This window comes from Podarcis raffonei, chromosome 5, assembly GCF_027172205.1.
Source record: "Podarcis raffonei isolate rPodRaf1 chromosome 5, rPodRaf1.pri, whole genome shotgun sequence".
In the NCBI taxonomy this organism is placed as follows: domain Eukaryota; kingdom Metazoa; phylum Chordata; class Lepidosauria; order Squamata; family Lacertidae; genus Podarcis; species Podarcis raffonei.
In genome coordinates, this window is record NC_070606.1 from 1,749,038 (window position 1) to 1,764,804 (window position 15,767).

The 15,767-nt window shown below is 46.8% G+C and overlaps 1 protein-coding gene and 1 long non-coding RNA gene across 3 annotated transcripts in view; both read left to right on the forward strand.

Annotated features, from left to right (window-relative positions):
• The window catches only part of MANSC1 (MANSC domain containing 1), a 292,156-nt gene that overhangs the window by 42,879 nt on the left and 233,510 nt on the right, over positions 1 to 15,767 (forward strand). The window lies entirely within an intron of this gene.
• On the forward strand, positions 4,281 to 12,793 carry LOC128413512 (uncharacterized). 2 transcript variants are annotated; one of them, XR_008330361.1, is made up of 3 exons: positions 4,281 to 4,380; positions 10,190 to 10,824; positions 10,860 to 12,793. It is a non-coding gene; the product is annotated as an uncharacterized LOC128413512 (long non-coding RNA). The 2 variants fall into 2 exon arrangements; XR_008330360.1 differs by lacking the exon at positions 4,281 to 4,380 and having other exon boundaries at positions 10,074 to 10,824.

Here is a 15,767-nt window from a genome sequence, read left to right on the forward strand (position 1 = left end):
GAAAGGCAGGATATCAAGTCCAAACTCTTCTTCTACTACTACACTCACATACTGAAGCTAAGAGAACTGCACCGAGGGCATGCATTGAAGGCATATGATGCCACAGTCTTACTAAAGGCAAGCATCTCTGGGTCTGCACAGTGCCTGGCTGGGAGATTTGCCTGGGTACCCTGTGGGTGCCACTTCGAGTTCTACGGGGAAAGGCGGGAGATTTAAATGCAGCAAGTAAATGAACATTAATAGGATTATGTATTTACAGTGCCATTCTAGTCAGGTGCATGCGCAATGAGGCTCACTTCTAAGTGAGGACTCAGCCACACTTCCACTTGCCCTGCTTTCCCCTGAGAAAACCCACTGTTTACCCCTGAATCAGAACAAACGTCAATCACTTTTTCTGCGGATTGGCATTTGTTCTGATTCAGAGGTAAACAGTGGGTGTCCCTGTGGGAAGTGGGGGACAGCCACAAAACGGCTTGGAAACTTGGGACAAGCGGGAAGCCTCTCAGATCCATGCTTTCTCGGCACAGGACAAGTGGAAGTGGAAGCCCTGAGTGTGGCTGCGACTGCAGCTTTGGTCTCTTTTTCCCTAGAGGAATATACTGTAAAATGAGCAAGTTGTTTCCAACTGCTCACTATGCTCTGGCAAATGGATAGACATGTATGAGGATTATTGATTAACAAATGCTCAATTTAAAAAAAGGAAATAAATTATTTAACAAATTAAAAACTTTTATGCAAACCTACTGCTTGTACCCTAAAATGTGTATTTTAAAAAACCAAACCCTTGGCTCCCTGTCATTACGTTTTGAGACCAGAGGGTTGCAAGGGGGATGGATGCTGGAGCCAGCATGGTGCAAGTACACAGTTGTCCCAGCATAGGACACCTCCACCATCAGAAGGACTATCCACTCATGCGCTTCCATGGTGCTGGCTGCAGCACGCCATGCCTCCACCTACCACTGCCTAAAGGTAAAAGCAAGAAGGCACATCCCACCTTCCCCTGCTACACCTCGGCAGCAGGTCATTTTACCTCACCTAGCAAACTACCTCTCCAGCTTCCACTGCCTCTAAGGGCCTCTGCACTTGTTGCTCATTATCTGCTTTTGGCTTAAAATGGCTTTTATGTGCAATGTATATTCTAGCCACTGTCATTTTTAAGTTCTCGTTCTAAACATGAGAAATAGAAAATATTCTTTTGGTGTTTGGGTAAAAGTGCCCTTAGAGGATGAAGAAGCAAAACTAGGGCACCATCCAGAATTTAAACAACATGCCCAAAGGATAGGCAGCAAGTCTGAACTGCAGGAAACTGGTTCTCCCTCCTGCGTTCCAGTCCGGCGCCATGGCCACATCCCCCCCCCCAAAATAGATCTGAATGAGATTAAAGAAATAAATTTCAAAGGCAGAAATAGTAAAGCAGACAAAGAGGCTTCTTTAATTACTACACAGAGAAAAATCCTCTGTCCGTTGCTAGATCTTACTCACCACTCCCCATCCTTGGGAAACCCTCAGTAAGCCAGAGGGAAACTCCCATGTTGACTGATTGTTAATTGTAATGCCTTTTTAGAAAGGTGATGGGAGGGAGAGATATCTGGGGGCAATGAGTTTTTTGCTTTGCCTTGTTTTTTGTAGTGCAGTCTGATCCTCTCCATGCTTACTTGGAAGTTAAGCCTTGCTGAGTTCTACACAACCTAAACCACGTATTGAATTGAGTAGCTTTGAAGGAGAGAGAAAATGTTTATTTTTGTCACAGGTTTTTTAAAAAGATTATCACCAGCATCATAATTTATATAATGCTTTACAGTGTTCAGTGGGTGTGATAAACACTATCTTGTTACAACCTCATGATGACCCTGCAAGAAGCTGAGGCTAGAGATGGCCTGAGACCACCTCTTGAATATAGGTGAGATTTGAAGCAGGCAGTTATCGCTCTGGAGTTCAGCATTTTATCCAACACATTTATCTCTACATTTCACCACATCCTTCTGGAACTAGAATTGCCATCTCTTTTCTAATGTCTTTTTCTATGCCTTTATAAACTTTCTTTTAACCACCCTGCCAGATTGACTAGAAGGCCACCATTGTTCTGTTTCTGATGGAAGCAAGGTGAGAGGTGTGACTGGTCGCTCCCAAGGAGCGCATAAAGGCAATGGCCAACCCCTTTTGTCTGCACTGAGAAGCAACTGCCTCTGAACAGATGGCCACCGCCCTACCCCCCCCCCCGCCGACACTGACAGACCCACCATCCATGAATCTCTATCTCTCTGTTGTTTCATATGTGTCATGTAAGCCAGTGGTCATCACTATATCTTGAATTCCATCAGTCACTTGCACATTTTGTGAAGAAAAAGAAGAGGAGGAAAAGAAGCTTTCCCCTTTAGCTTTCTTGCTAAATTTCAGTGTGTCAGCCTGCTGTTAACAACACAGGTGCAAGTCCAGTCAAAAGGGTAGTTGTCAACTTGAATTAAAAACCAACCAACACAGAATTTCTGACCTGTCGGCCATTCACCCAATCGTAACAAAGCTTCTGCTCTGATTGTTCTCTATCGTTCCAGCCACTTTCTTGCATGGAGAAATTCCACATCCACCAAATTATTAACTGTTTGGTCGCTCCACCCCTGCAACACACTCCTTGCTTGCCATCCATGGTAGAAATGAGGGAGCAGGGGCAACAGCTGTGAGGAAATAACATGGCATTGGGACCCTGTCCCATATTCCATGACATAATGACCCCTGTATAGAACATTGCAAGAAAGGACTGTCCATGCAGAGAGTGTGTTGAGTCAGGGGAGTGGGGAAAGGTGAGGGGGAGAGCCCCACAGCTGCACAGCACACAATCTCCTGCCAAAGGATTTCAGGTTATACATCTGGGAGAGAAATTCTGGAAAGCTGCTGTCAGTGTCAGCTCTAGGCTAGATGGACCACCAACCTGCTCAGTAGGAGACAATTTTTTATGTTTGTTCAATATATTGTGTATGTGTTGCTTGTGGGTTCTTTCTATGGGGAAGCTTTATTTTGTTTCTCTTCTCTTCATAAAAATGTATAGCATTGGAAATAATGCTATTGCGATTGTTTTCAAATTGCAAACCACACAGCCAGGCACCACTGACTGTAACTTATTTTAATTCTGAATTTGTGGTTCTGATTTAGCTGGAACCTATGTGAGTGAGCACCATTGACCTCAACGAGAGGCTTCTGCAGAAACACACCTAGCTTCCCATCTCAGGGTTGCACACTTAGGTATGTTGCTATCAGGGCAAAGTCGGTCTTGCGGGGAAGTCAATCCCCCGGAAGTCTATTTGACGAAGTTCCACGCGAGGACGTGGGCTCTGGCCAGCCCCCCAAGCCGGCAAGGCCAAATCAGCGGCTCGGAGGCGGCCGCGCTTCGGCTTCTCTCCCGGTCGGGCCCCGCCGCGCTCCCTGGCCGGGCGCCGCACCAGCGCCGCTTGCTTGCTTCCTTCGCGCGGGGCCCGGCTCTTTGCTTCTGGCTGCGTCGGTCACAGAGCGAGGAGGACGCGGCCAGGATCTTGGCATTCGCAGTTGGGCAAGCACGCCAGGCCGGGGCGGCGGCGGGAGGAGGCCGCTCTCTTCCCTTCGAATTGCCTGCCTGGCCCAATGGGCGAGCAAGGAAGGCAGGCGAGCGGACGGGACCCCCCTTTGGCGGGTTGGGGGCGCGCCCAGTGTGGCCCCGGCGGGGAGCGAGGCAGCAGGCTTGCTCGAGGTCGGGAAGAGGTTCCGCTGAGTTCAGCGGGAGGCGGCAGCTCCCCGTCGGATGATCCGGCTTGCGGGGCTGCCTCCCCCTCGCTCCGCGTGCTTCCGCGGGAGGAAGGCTCTTCGAGCCTCTCCAGGGGGCTGGGTTCCGACTCGTCAACCCGCCAAGTGCCGGGTCCTCTGGCTGGGCAAGGGCACCGAGAGCGGGTTTAGTCCGCGCGCCCCCCCCCCCAGAGAAGCAGCGCGGGTGCGGCGGGTCCGCTTGTCAAGATTGTCTTCAAAAATAAAAATCCCGCCGATGAAATCCGCGGGGCTTCAGCTGCCGCGAGGTGAGGGAGCGGCGGAGGAGGAAGAGGAGGAGGAGCGGCGGCTCCGCTGGGCCGCACTGTGAACGCCATGCTTCTTGTTACCCTTTTGCGCGGGGCGGCGAAGAGCTCCAACTGCGCCTCCTCCAGGCCTGGGGGGGGGAGGGGCGGGCTTCTTCGCTCCGGCGCTTCCCCTCCCCCCGCTCGGTGGCAAAAAGGCTTCTCGGCTCGAGGCGAGGAGCAGGACCCGGGCGGGCGGGCGGGCGGGGCGGCCGCTTTCTCCCCTCGCGGCCCTTCTCCGCAAACAACTACTAAGCTGGGCGGGGCGCCCCACGCAGCCCGAGAGGGCAGCCCAGTTTACTCGGGAGTAAGCGCCGCTGGTTCCTATGGGGCTTACTTCTGAGCAGGCGTGCCCTCCTCTGAGCTCCCTCTCGGCCGCCCCGCGTCCCATTTGCTTTGCGGCTGATGCGCGAGAATCAGACCCGGGGCGTTTGTTCCCCCGAAGCCCCACTTCGCGCGCTCTGTCTCTGGCCCGAGAAATCCTTTCCGGCGGCAACGCTGGTTTCCTTTCATAAAATGGGGCCTCTGCTCAGGAGAGCAGCGTCGCTCTTCCCCCTTCCACGCACCTTCCAGGCGGGTCTGCTCTTTTCGCTGACGGTGCATGAAGCAATGTTTAGATCCCCGGATTTTTTTGGGGGGGATGACTAACGAGCGGGGCGGCGGCGTCTCCGTTAGTGTGGCATGTCGGTGCTTCGTCGCCGGCGGCTCCGTGAGGGGGTTTCTCGAGGAAACGTGGCCTGGAGGAAAGAGGCGCTTGGGGGTCTTCGGTTCGCCTCCGTTTCGGGCTCGAGCCCAGGAAACGGGGCCGCCTTGGACTCCCGGCAGGAAGACGAGGAAAGCGGGGGGGGGGGGGTTCTTAGAGAAAATCACTGCGGGCTGCTTCTGCCCCCTTTCGAAGCAGAGCCCCAAGACCGGAGCTGTGTAGCGGCGACCGAGAGCCCATTCAGAAATGGGGGCGAGGAAACAGGATGGTTTTCTGCCTGCATTGGAGGGTAGGGCGAGAGGGACCCCCCAATCCTGGCCAGAACCCCCTTTTATCCTCACCCCAACCCCAGCAGGTGAGCCAGGCTGAGAGAGAGTGACAGGCCCAAGGTCACCCAGGGAAGCTTAAGGGGGGGTGCCAAAAGGCCATGCAACCTGTTGACATAGTTTTAAATTGTGTGATTTCACTTTTTCATTACAGAATTATTAAAAGTTGCTACTCCTGTGATTACTTGTCCAGTGGGGTGGGGTTGTAGAAATGGGTACTTGCGGCACTGAGCTGCCTCTTAACTGAAGGTAGATGCAATACAGTGGTACCTCTGGATGCGAACGGGATCTGTTCCGGAGCCCCATTCGCATCCTGAAGTGAACACAACCCGCGTCTGCACGTGCGCGATTCGCCGCTTCCGCGCATGCGCATGACATCATTTTGAGCGTCTGCGTATGCGCAAGTGGCAAAACCCGGAAGTAACGCGTTCCGTTACTTCCGGGTCGCTGCGGAGCATAACCTGAAAATGCTCAACCCGAAGCTACTTCAGCCCGAGGTATGACTGTATAAGCAGAACTGGTGGATATGCATTTATTTATTTTTCTTAAATTTATATACCGCTTGAGGTAGAAAACCTCAAAGTGGGGGCCATCTGAGCAGGAGTCAGTGCCAGAGGAGACAGACACACCCACAGCTTGTCACTCAATGTTATGCATATTTATCCAAAATATGTCCTATTGAGTTTAGTGGGGTTTACTCAAATGCCCATATGGGTGTGATTGTAGATGCCAGTACAGTGGTACCTCGGGTTAAGTACTTAATTCGTTCTGGAGGTCCGTTCTTAAGCTGAAACTGTTCTTAACATGAAGCACCACTTTAGCTAATGGGGCCTCCTGCTGCTGCTGCGCTGCCGCCACATGATTTCTCTTCTCATCCTGAAGCAAAGTTCTTAACCCGAGGTACTATTTCTGGGTTAGCGGAGTCTGTAACCTGAAGCGTATGTAACCTGAAGTGTATGTACCACTGTAGTCACATATTCCCCCACACATTCAGGAAGCAATTGCTGATATTTACAGCTCCACAAGCTTTCCCCTCAACCCATCTTTGAAAAGTATTCTTTCTTGATAAAATAGAAAGGACAAAGAGAGTAGACTAGAACTTTTTATTTCGGTCCTGGAGGTTTTGCTAAATACGATCAGAAGGGACCAACTGGTTAAAGGTATACAGGTCGGAGCCAAACAGTACAAATTGAAAGCTTTTGTAGATGATTTAGTACTGACATTACAGGAGCCAGAATCTAGTACTAAAAGAATATTGGAACTGATTCAAGAATTTGGTCAAGTGACAGGATTTAAGTTGAACAAGTTAAAAACTAAGGTTCTCGAGAAAAATCTAACACCGATTGAGAAAGAGAGGTTTCAGAAGGAGACAGGCTTAACAGTGGTTAAGAAAGTAAAATACCTGGGGGTTAACATGACCGCTAAGAACTTAAATTTATTTAAAGATAATTATGAAAAATGTTGGTCAGAAGTGAAAAAGGATCTAGAAATATGGTCAAATTTGAAGCTTTCCTTGCTAGGCCGTATTGCTGCTATAAAGATGAATGTATTGCCAAGAATGTTGTTTTTGTTTCAATCATTGCAAATTTTGGACAAAATGGACTGCTTCAAGAAGTGGCAGAGAGATATTTCTAGATTTGTCTGGCAGGGCAAGAAGCCCAGAATAAAATTTAAAATATTAACCGATGCAAAGGAAAGAGGTGGATTTGCCCTGCCAGGCCTTAAACTTTATTATGAATCAGCAGCATTTTGCTGGCTGAAAGAATGGCTGCTTCTTGAGAACACAGACATTTTGGATTTAGAAGGTTTCAATAACGTTTTTGGGTGGCATGCATATCTGTGGTATGACAAGGTTAAAGCACATAAAGCATTTAAAAACGATATTGTCAGGAAAGCATTGTTTAATGTCTGGATAAGATATAAAGACTTACTTGAAAATAAAACCCCAAGGTGGCTATCACCGATGGAAACGAAGGCTGAGAAAAAGCTCAATGTGGAGGCCAAATGGCCGAAATATTGGGAGATTTTGGAACAAGAAGGAGAAAAACTGAAATTGCAGAGTTTTGAGAAACTTAAAGATAAAGTGCGAGATTGGCTTCATTATTATCAAATAAGGGAGGCTTACAATCTGGACAAGAAAATTGGCTTCCAGGTGGAAAAATCAAAATTGGAAACAGAACTGTTAGATCCCAAAACTAAGATACTATCAAGAATGTATAACTTGCTGTTGAAATGGAATACTCAGGATGAAACGGTAAAATCTGCTATGATAAAATGGGCACAAGATGTTGGACATAACATTATGTTTGCTGACTGAGAACAGTTGTGGACCACAGGTATGAAATTTACGGCATGTAATGCCTTAAGAGAGAATATGAAAATGATATACAGGTGGTACATGACACCAGTCAAGCTTGCAAAAATCTATCATTTGCCCGACAATAAATGTTGGAAATGTAAAGAAAATGAAGGTACATTCTTTCACCTTTGGTGGACGTGCCCAAGGATTAAGGCTTTCTGGGAGATGATTTATAATGAAATGAAAAAGGTATTTAAATATACCTTCCTGAAGAAACCAGAGGCCTTTCTCTTGCGCATGGTCGGCCAATTGGTGTTAAAGAAGGATAGAACTTTCTTTATGTATGCTACAACAGCAGCAAGAATACTCATTGCAAAGTATTGGAAGACACAAGATCTACCCACCCTGGAAGAATGGCAGATGAAGGTGATAGACTATATGGAATTGGCGGAAATGACTGGCAGAATCCGAGACCAGGGAGAAGAGTCGGTGGAAGAAGATTGGAAGAAATTCAAAAACTATTTACAGAAACATTGCAAAATTAATGAATGTTAAAATGATGTCGGAATGAAATTAAGTGGTTTTAGCAGCAATGTTAAAAAGGAGTATGTAAAAATGGATTGTCAACAGGTGAAAATGTAAAGCTATAATATATTAAGATAAAGAATTAAGATAAAAACAAAGAGGGAAAGGATTTGCTGAAGTAACCATTTGAACTGGAATACAAAAAGGGAGGTGTGAGGAGGTCAGGGAAATAAGTGAATGAAAGGCAAGATATGGAAAGATGGATTTACTTTTAACTGTTTTTATTTTTTCTGTATTTTGTACTTTTTGTTTCTTTTTTCTATTTCTATTTCTTTTTTACTTTTGTAACTCTTTTTGAAACTTTAATAAATATAATTTTAAAAAAAAATAGAACTTTGTGGAAATGGTTTTACTATTTATATGTTCACATTAGTCATTTGAGAGGACTCCAGACATAACAAGGGATGGTTGGTCTGCTGGAATGGTTTACTTCATCACATTTGTAAAGGTAAAGGACCCCTGACAGTTAAGTCCAGTCGCGAACGACTCTGGGGTTGCGGCGCTCACCTCACTTAACTGGCCGAGGGAGCCGGCGTTTGTCCAAAGACAGTTTTTCTGGGTCAGGTGGCTAGCATGACTAAGCCGCTTCTGGTGAAACCAGAGCAGCACATGGAAATGCCGTTTACCTTCCCACCGGAGCGGTACCTATTTATCTACTTGCACTTGACATGCTTTCGAACTGCTAGTTTGGCAGGAGCTGGGACCGAGCAACGAGAGCTCACCTGTCGCGGGGATTCAAACCACCGACCTTCCAATCAGCAAGCCCTAGGCTCAGTGGTTTAGACCACAGCGCCACCCATGTCCCCCATCACATTTGTGTATCCCACCTTATTTCTAGGGCAGCCAGGGCAGCATAGTTGGGAACACCCCCATCTTATCCTATCAGTCTCGTAAAATGCGATAAGGTAAAAGGTAGTGTGACTTTGATAAGAACACTTCCTGGTAGTTTGTTTTAGTGACTAGGTGGGTGGAGTAGGGTTAGATCAGGAAAAAAGCCATTCTGGCCAGCCTGCATGTCCGTAATTGTAGCTTGATCTGCTGAAATAAGCAAGTGAAGCTTTCATGGCATGGAGATAAGAATTTCCCCCGCTAATCTTTACAGATCTTGCTGCTGTTAAAGCCATATAAGCAGGGACCTATTTTGAAAAAGTTGGCAAGACTTTTAATGGTTGTGTGAATATGTGCCATTTGGATTTTCTGCCTCAAGTAACAAAATGTCTTTGTCCCAGAACTGATTTTTATAAGGTTGCCCTTATAGCAACTTATTTAAGAATAGCATTATTGGAATACTTTTGGGTAGGTAACTTTAGTTATACAGTCTGAGGTCTAGTGTTGCCACCAAAATCCTACTGTTGCTGGGATCATAGTACAAGGCAGGCATGATCACCCCCTAAAAAGTTATGTAATTTTTAATGAGGTCTAGGTCCAGGGCCATCTTTACCCGGGGGTGCAAGGCATGCAGGGCACCTGGGTACCGAATTCTGAGGGGTGCCAGGCGCCCGCTGCTGCAGCCACCTAAGCGTATTGTATTGAGCTGCTATGGGACAGCAGGGTCAGCGGCACCTTTGACATGACTGATCTCGTACCACCTGCCTGCTAATGCTGGTACAGGGAGAGCTCTTTGAGAAGTCTCGCACAACGAAGCCGGGAGGAGGGGGAGTGGCAGGAAAGAGGGCGAGACAGACAGAAAGAGGACGTGCCTATCTAGCAACAGGAGCGTGCACAGGGTCCAGAAGAAGGACTTGTATATGCACGCTCGCAAGGGCCCTCCCAGCTCCTCTAGAAATAAGGTTGCTCCCACAAGATGGCTCTCCCACGCATGCGCACAATCCCCACCCATCTCATCTTTCAGACACCTCCCTACGACCGTGAGCACCTGCATGGAGTCTTTACACTGACTCCCAGTGTGTTCTTTGTCTTCTTTAGAAAAGCTGGTTTTAAATTTAAAAAATCCCAAAAAAACTCCTTTTGGAGCCGCGCAGGCATGAGCGCTATTCCTCAAATGATAATAGTTACATAAGGCATAATAAAAGTTAATTTGGGGACACTGGGCGGATCTTTGTACCCCTGCGGTGCATATGCTGTCTAGGTCTAGTGCTCTTTACACCTAGTAGCATCCCATGTGGTGTTGAGGGAGGGGGAGACCTTCCACTGATTGATCTAACAATTGGTCCATCTAATGTAGCACTGTTTATGCTGACAGATGTTCTCCAGGATTCTAGATGGATCTTCTCCCAGCCCTACCTGAAGATACCAGAAGTTGAACCGGTGACCTTCTGCATGCAAGGCATGTGCTCTGCCACTGAACTATGAACCATTGAGCTCCATCCCCTGCTGCCAAAGCAGCAACTAAGGGAAAGTGGGCACAGGAAGCTCAATGCAGGTGAGAAAAGGGTCAGATCCCACCATACTCCCAACAACATCATTAGGGTGGCAGAGTCCAAAGAGAGTTTAGAATAAACCAAGCTCTTTTCTGAGTTCTTGAGACCGAGTTCATTTTTTCCAAGCCTGCCATGGAACATGCACCCCATCACTGATTAACACATTTATGGACGTTCCTTGATTCCCTATTGAGGCATTACTCGTGTGAAAGAACAACACAAGTTTAAAGGGCCTCACTTTTAGCCCTGTGCCCATTAGCATGCAGCCCATAACAGCTTCTTTGTGCCCAGCTGTAACTTTTGCAGTTGGGAGCCTTTTCTGTCCATGAAGGCTCCCTGGGTTGTTTCAGGATATTACAGGTGTTTGTGAACCAATCCCCAAATAACAGAGACAGATTTGGGGCAGTGCAACTGGTTCCTCTGCACTGGACACTGAGCCTAGAGAACAACGCAGGGCGTCACAGCTACGATGAAGTGGATTGAGCAGAACAGAAAGCAAGAGACTGGAGGCCTTGCAAGGGCGCCACTGAAATTTGAAAGACCAAAGTCTGCCCTGTAACTGGCTGCTAAAGGGGAAGACCAGACTTCCCTATGGCCTGGCCTATTTACATAGGTGAGACTCACAGTAGAATCCTGAGGGGACAGAGTGGACTGTACCACTTCAGACTCCAGGTGCAGGGAGTGCCATTTTTGAATGTGCACTCATGTTAAAGAAAAGGAAGGAAAACTTTTTTGCAAGTATTATTAATAAAACTACCCAAGCTTATCAGAGAGATGCAGCCCAACTTGTACCATACTGTGCTTTTATATTTCCAGTAAGTGACCTGATGGTGGATGGAGGACTTGACCTGGCATGTGTAACAGAGACTTGATTGGATAAAACAGATGGGCCTGTCCTTGCCGCTGTTTGTCCACCAGGTTTCTCTTACGCACAGTAACCCAGGTCATGTGGGCGGGCGGGGGGGGGGGGTTGCAGTGATTTTTAGGCACTGTTATACAGTGGTTCCACTCCTTCCTCCTGGGTTGTGTCTAGAAAGTGGTGTTGGGGGATGAGTGTTCGGACGCCTGGGCTCTCACTTGTGGGGTGCCTCAGGGTTCTGTCCTCTCCCACATGCCTTTTAACATCTATATGAAGCCACTGGGAGAGATCATCAGGGTTTGGGCTGGGTGTTCATCAGTTTGCGGATGATACCAAACTCTACCTCTCTTTTAAGTCAGAACCAGTGCGGTCGATGAATGTCCTGTGTGAGTGTCTGGAGGCAGTTGGAGGATGGATGGCAGCTAACAGATTGAAGGTGAATCCTGACAAGACAGAAGTACTGTTTTGGGGAAACATGGGGCGGGCAGGTGGGGCCACTCCCTGGTCCTGAATGGTGTAACTGTGCCGCTGAAGGACCAGGTTCACAGCTTGGGAGTCATTTTGGACTCACAGCTGTCCATGGAGGCGCAGGTCAATTCTGTGTCCAGGGCAGCTGTCTCCCAGCTCCATCTGGCACGGAGGCTGAGACCCTACCCACCTGCAGACTGTCTTGCCAGAGTGGTGCATGCTCTAGTTATCTCCCACTTGGACTATTGCAATGCACTCTATGTGGGGCTACCTCTGAAGGTGACCCAGATGTTGGGATGCTGCCGGGGAGATGGGGGCATTAGGCAGGCCCCCAGCTGGCTCCAGCCACTGGCCGGCAGCCGGGCGATCTCTGGTTCTCAGAACAGCATCAAACAACGACACAAGCCTCAGATAACTTTAGAGACTTGGCACGCTCTATCAGCAGAGTGAATAAATCTTCTAACAATGGAAGTGGTGGACAGAGACATGTGTAAGCATTATTTACAGGCGTTTATTCAGCATAGTTCAGGAACAAAGGAAAAACATGTCTGCTTCCCTTTGTGTCCAGCAAACAGGAAGAAAACAAAAGCTACATACAAATGGAAGTTCCCAGCAGACTGTGCTGGATGTAAAAAGGCATGTGACACACAACAGTCATGCCTGTTCCCTTTTAAGGTGGAACGGAACTATATCCTAACACCGGAAACTGCAACCAATCCAGAATGCGGCAGTTAGATGGTGACTGGGAATGGCCACCAAGACCATATTACACCGGTCCAGAAAGACCTACATTGGTTCCCAGTATGTTTCCAAGCACAATTCAAAGTGTTGGTGCTGACTTTTAAAGCCGTAAACGGCCTCAGTCCTGTATACCTGAAGGATCATCTCCATCCCCATCGTTCACTGACGTCCAGCTCTGAGGGCCTTCTGGCATCTGAAGGCAGCCCTGTTTAGGGAAGTTTTTAATGTTCGATGTTTTATCGCTTTATTATTATTAATATTAATATTCTGTTGGGAGCTGCCCAGAGTGGCTGGGGAAACCCAGCCAGATGGGCAGGGTATAAATAATAAAATAATAATAAAATTATTATTATTAGCATTTGGCGTTTGTTTTTGTTCTGTTTTCTAACATAGGGAAACATTCAGAACTGTAAGACACACCTGCAGTCAGAACACCACAGTTCTGCCTCCTCAGGGCTCCACTACCTTATTTTACTGCATGTGAGGCCCAAGCTTGAAAGCTTTGCGTTTCAAACACTGAAGGTTCACTGTGTGCTTTTGATCATCACAATCACTGTGATGAATGTGCACATGTGAAGCAGCCCAAGTTATGACTGAACAGATACAATTATGGTCCCAGGGCTATAACTGCTCTGCAGAGGTACTGCCAAGTTATAGAATAGTTTAGAGGCACCCAAAAAGTCCTTAGTTTCACCTCCAGTCTCTGGTTGGTTATTTGTATGTTAGTTGCTTTGTGTGTGTTTTTTCCTTCACTGCTCTCTTCCTGTGGTGGTGTTTGGGTTTTCTCTGTTTTGGGTTTCTTCATCTGAAAGTCATCTGTTTCTACAGGATCATGTATCCCTCCAACCCTCCAAAGAAATGCATGCTTTCCTTAGATGGTTGTTTTCATAATGGTGATTTAAAATTAGATGCAAAGTGTGAATGCTGGCTAGGTTCAACTTCTTTCTCAATCCACTGTGCAGCATGGTGAATTGAGCACAGTTGAGTGCTTCAGGCTGAACAACTTGGATGTGAAATGATTTCAAAAGTGCCAAGGGTTTTTTAAAAAACATTTTTAGAAAAGCTTATTCTGCCAGATGTAGTGCACTGATTATTTTTTTATTAAAAAAAAGTTTTATTGAGATTTTTCATAATACATTAAAGACAAACTAATCTAAACAAAAATAAAAACATAAAAGAGAGAGAGAGAGAGATGCAAAGTTCTCTCTCATAGGTAGATCTTAACTCTTATTCCACACAGAAAAAGGTGAGCCCTCCCAGCTCTCACCTAGGAGCTTCCCTTTCTTCTCCCAGCCTTGTACCCTGGGAGATCTTTTCTTCCCTGCCTCTCACGCAGGATTGGTCATCAACTAGCCTATCCTACTGGTTTGGAAGGGGAGAATTTATGTGATTGCTAACATTTCACTAGCACTCCCCCCCCCCCGCGCGCTTTTAATTGCACTAAATTCTGAGCTCAAGGAAACTGCCAGAGTGCCATGAGAAATAAATTACAAATGAATTTGTATAACCAAGGTATCAACCTTTAGAGAAGGCTGCTTGCTACACCTCTAGTTTATTCTAGCCCTATACCCTTCTTAACTGGACTCATTGGGAGGATGGGTGGTTTTGTCTCATCTCTTTGTATTGGCTGCTATTAGATAATCCAATCACTTCTGATGCAGAGATGTAGCCATTATCTGCCCTGAGAAGTGGCATCCCCAGAATAGTGATTCATAGGGGTCTGGCAGGTAGTCTTTATGCTTCTGCAAATGTTCAAAAATTAAACTTTCTAAGATGTAAGAATGAAGTGTGCTTCGATTTTTTGTTCAGTAAAGGACCCTTGACTTTTCGAATTTGGGGGATTGCTGCTTTAACCATGATGTGGGATACAGAAATTTACCCAGTGAAGCATTTATTGGCAGAGGCAATGCAAGACATTTTGGTGCCTGAAGTAAAACAATCTAAATGGTGAAACTTCCTTGCACCCTGCCACATGGAGCGATGAACTAGCTAGTTTTTTCTGCACATACTCAATTAAAGTAAATACAGCAATCATTTCAATTAAGTTTGTATGGGATAACTTTCCAGTGAATGGGTCAGATGCGGGTTGTGTACACATTACTGGCTTAACACAGCTAGGTCATTCTTTTTCTCAATTTGGATCAAAGCTCACTGAGGGGAAGACACAGCAAAATGTAATATCCCATTAGAAACAGCTGGATAGATGTGGATTGTAGACAACATCCTGTGTACACAGCTTCCCAAACCAGTGGTGGGAACCAGTGTGTACCCAGCCTCAGTTAGATCTGGATTGCTTTTAATCCTAATCCTAGCATCTTGTTCAGACCTTAACTGAATTTGGGAGCAAACCCAGGCAAGAAGGAAAGGTGTCTGGACTCCCAGTTCCCCGTAGCAGCAAGGCACATAGCAAGAGGGTCAGCAGGCCCTGTTCCCATCCCTCTCTGTGAGGGTCCCTGCTAGGACGGATTATGGCATAAATTGCCATGGCCAATGGTAGGTGCCATAAGCATGGAACACATTGAAATGGGCAAATTATTGGAGTCTTAAAGCGGCTATGCTGTGCTGTCCCACAGCTCCGGCATGGGTCCCACACCAGCACACAGCAAGGAAGCGTTTCCCTCCCACCAGAAATACGGCTTGGGCAATGGGAGCTCGTCTTACCTGCTACAACTAGTCACCAAGCGACCCGGGAGTATTTATGATGTTGCTTGGGAAATAATTGAAAAGGCCTTTAGGTTAAGAATCAGGATATAGTGTGTTAGGAGCCAAGACTGATACTCCTGCTTCCTATTTCCATGGGAGGTAATTTGTGGGAATGTTCACCTCCTACTGTTTACAGCAGCATAGAATATTAGCACTAAGCAAAGAAGAGGGGGGCAGGGATTACGTGTGAGGCTGGGTTTCCCCGCCTATCAGTTTATTTGGACAGCAGATTCTAGAGTGGGTACTATTTTTGACCCTTCCATTTTTGTACATGGGTTGGGTTTTGTTTTGTTTTTATTTCACTTCCAGACTACAAACCATATTATTTAGTAGGGAGCTAGGCTACTGACCTATGAACAAGTCCAACTGAGTTCAATAAGACTTACTTCTGAGTAGGCAGCATTAGGTTTGTGCTGTAAGTCCCTTTCAACTTACCACACACTTAGGACTGTGTGTACAGTGGTACCTCGGGTTACAGACACTTCAGCTTACAGACTCCGCTAACCCAGAAATAGTACCTTGGGTTAAGAACTTTGCTTCAGGATGAGAACAGAAATCGCATCTGGCAGCAGGAGGCCCCATTAGCTTAAGTGGTGATTCAGATTAAGTACAGTTTCAGGTTAAGAAGA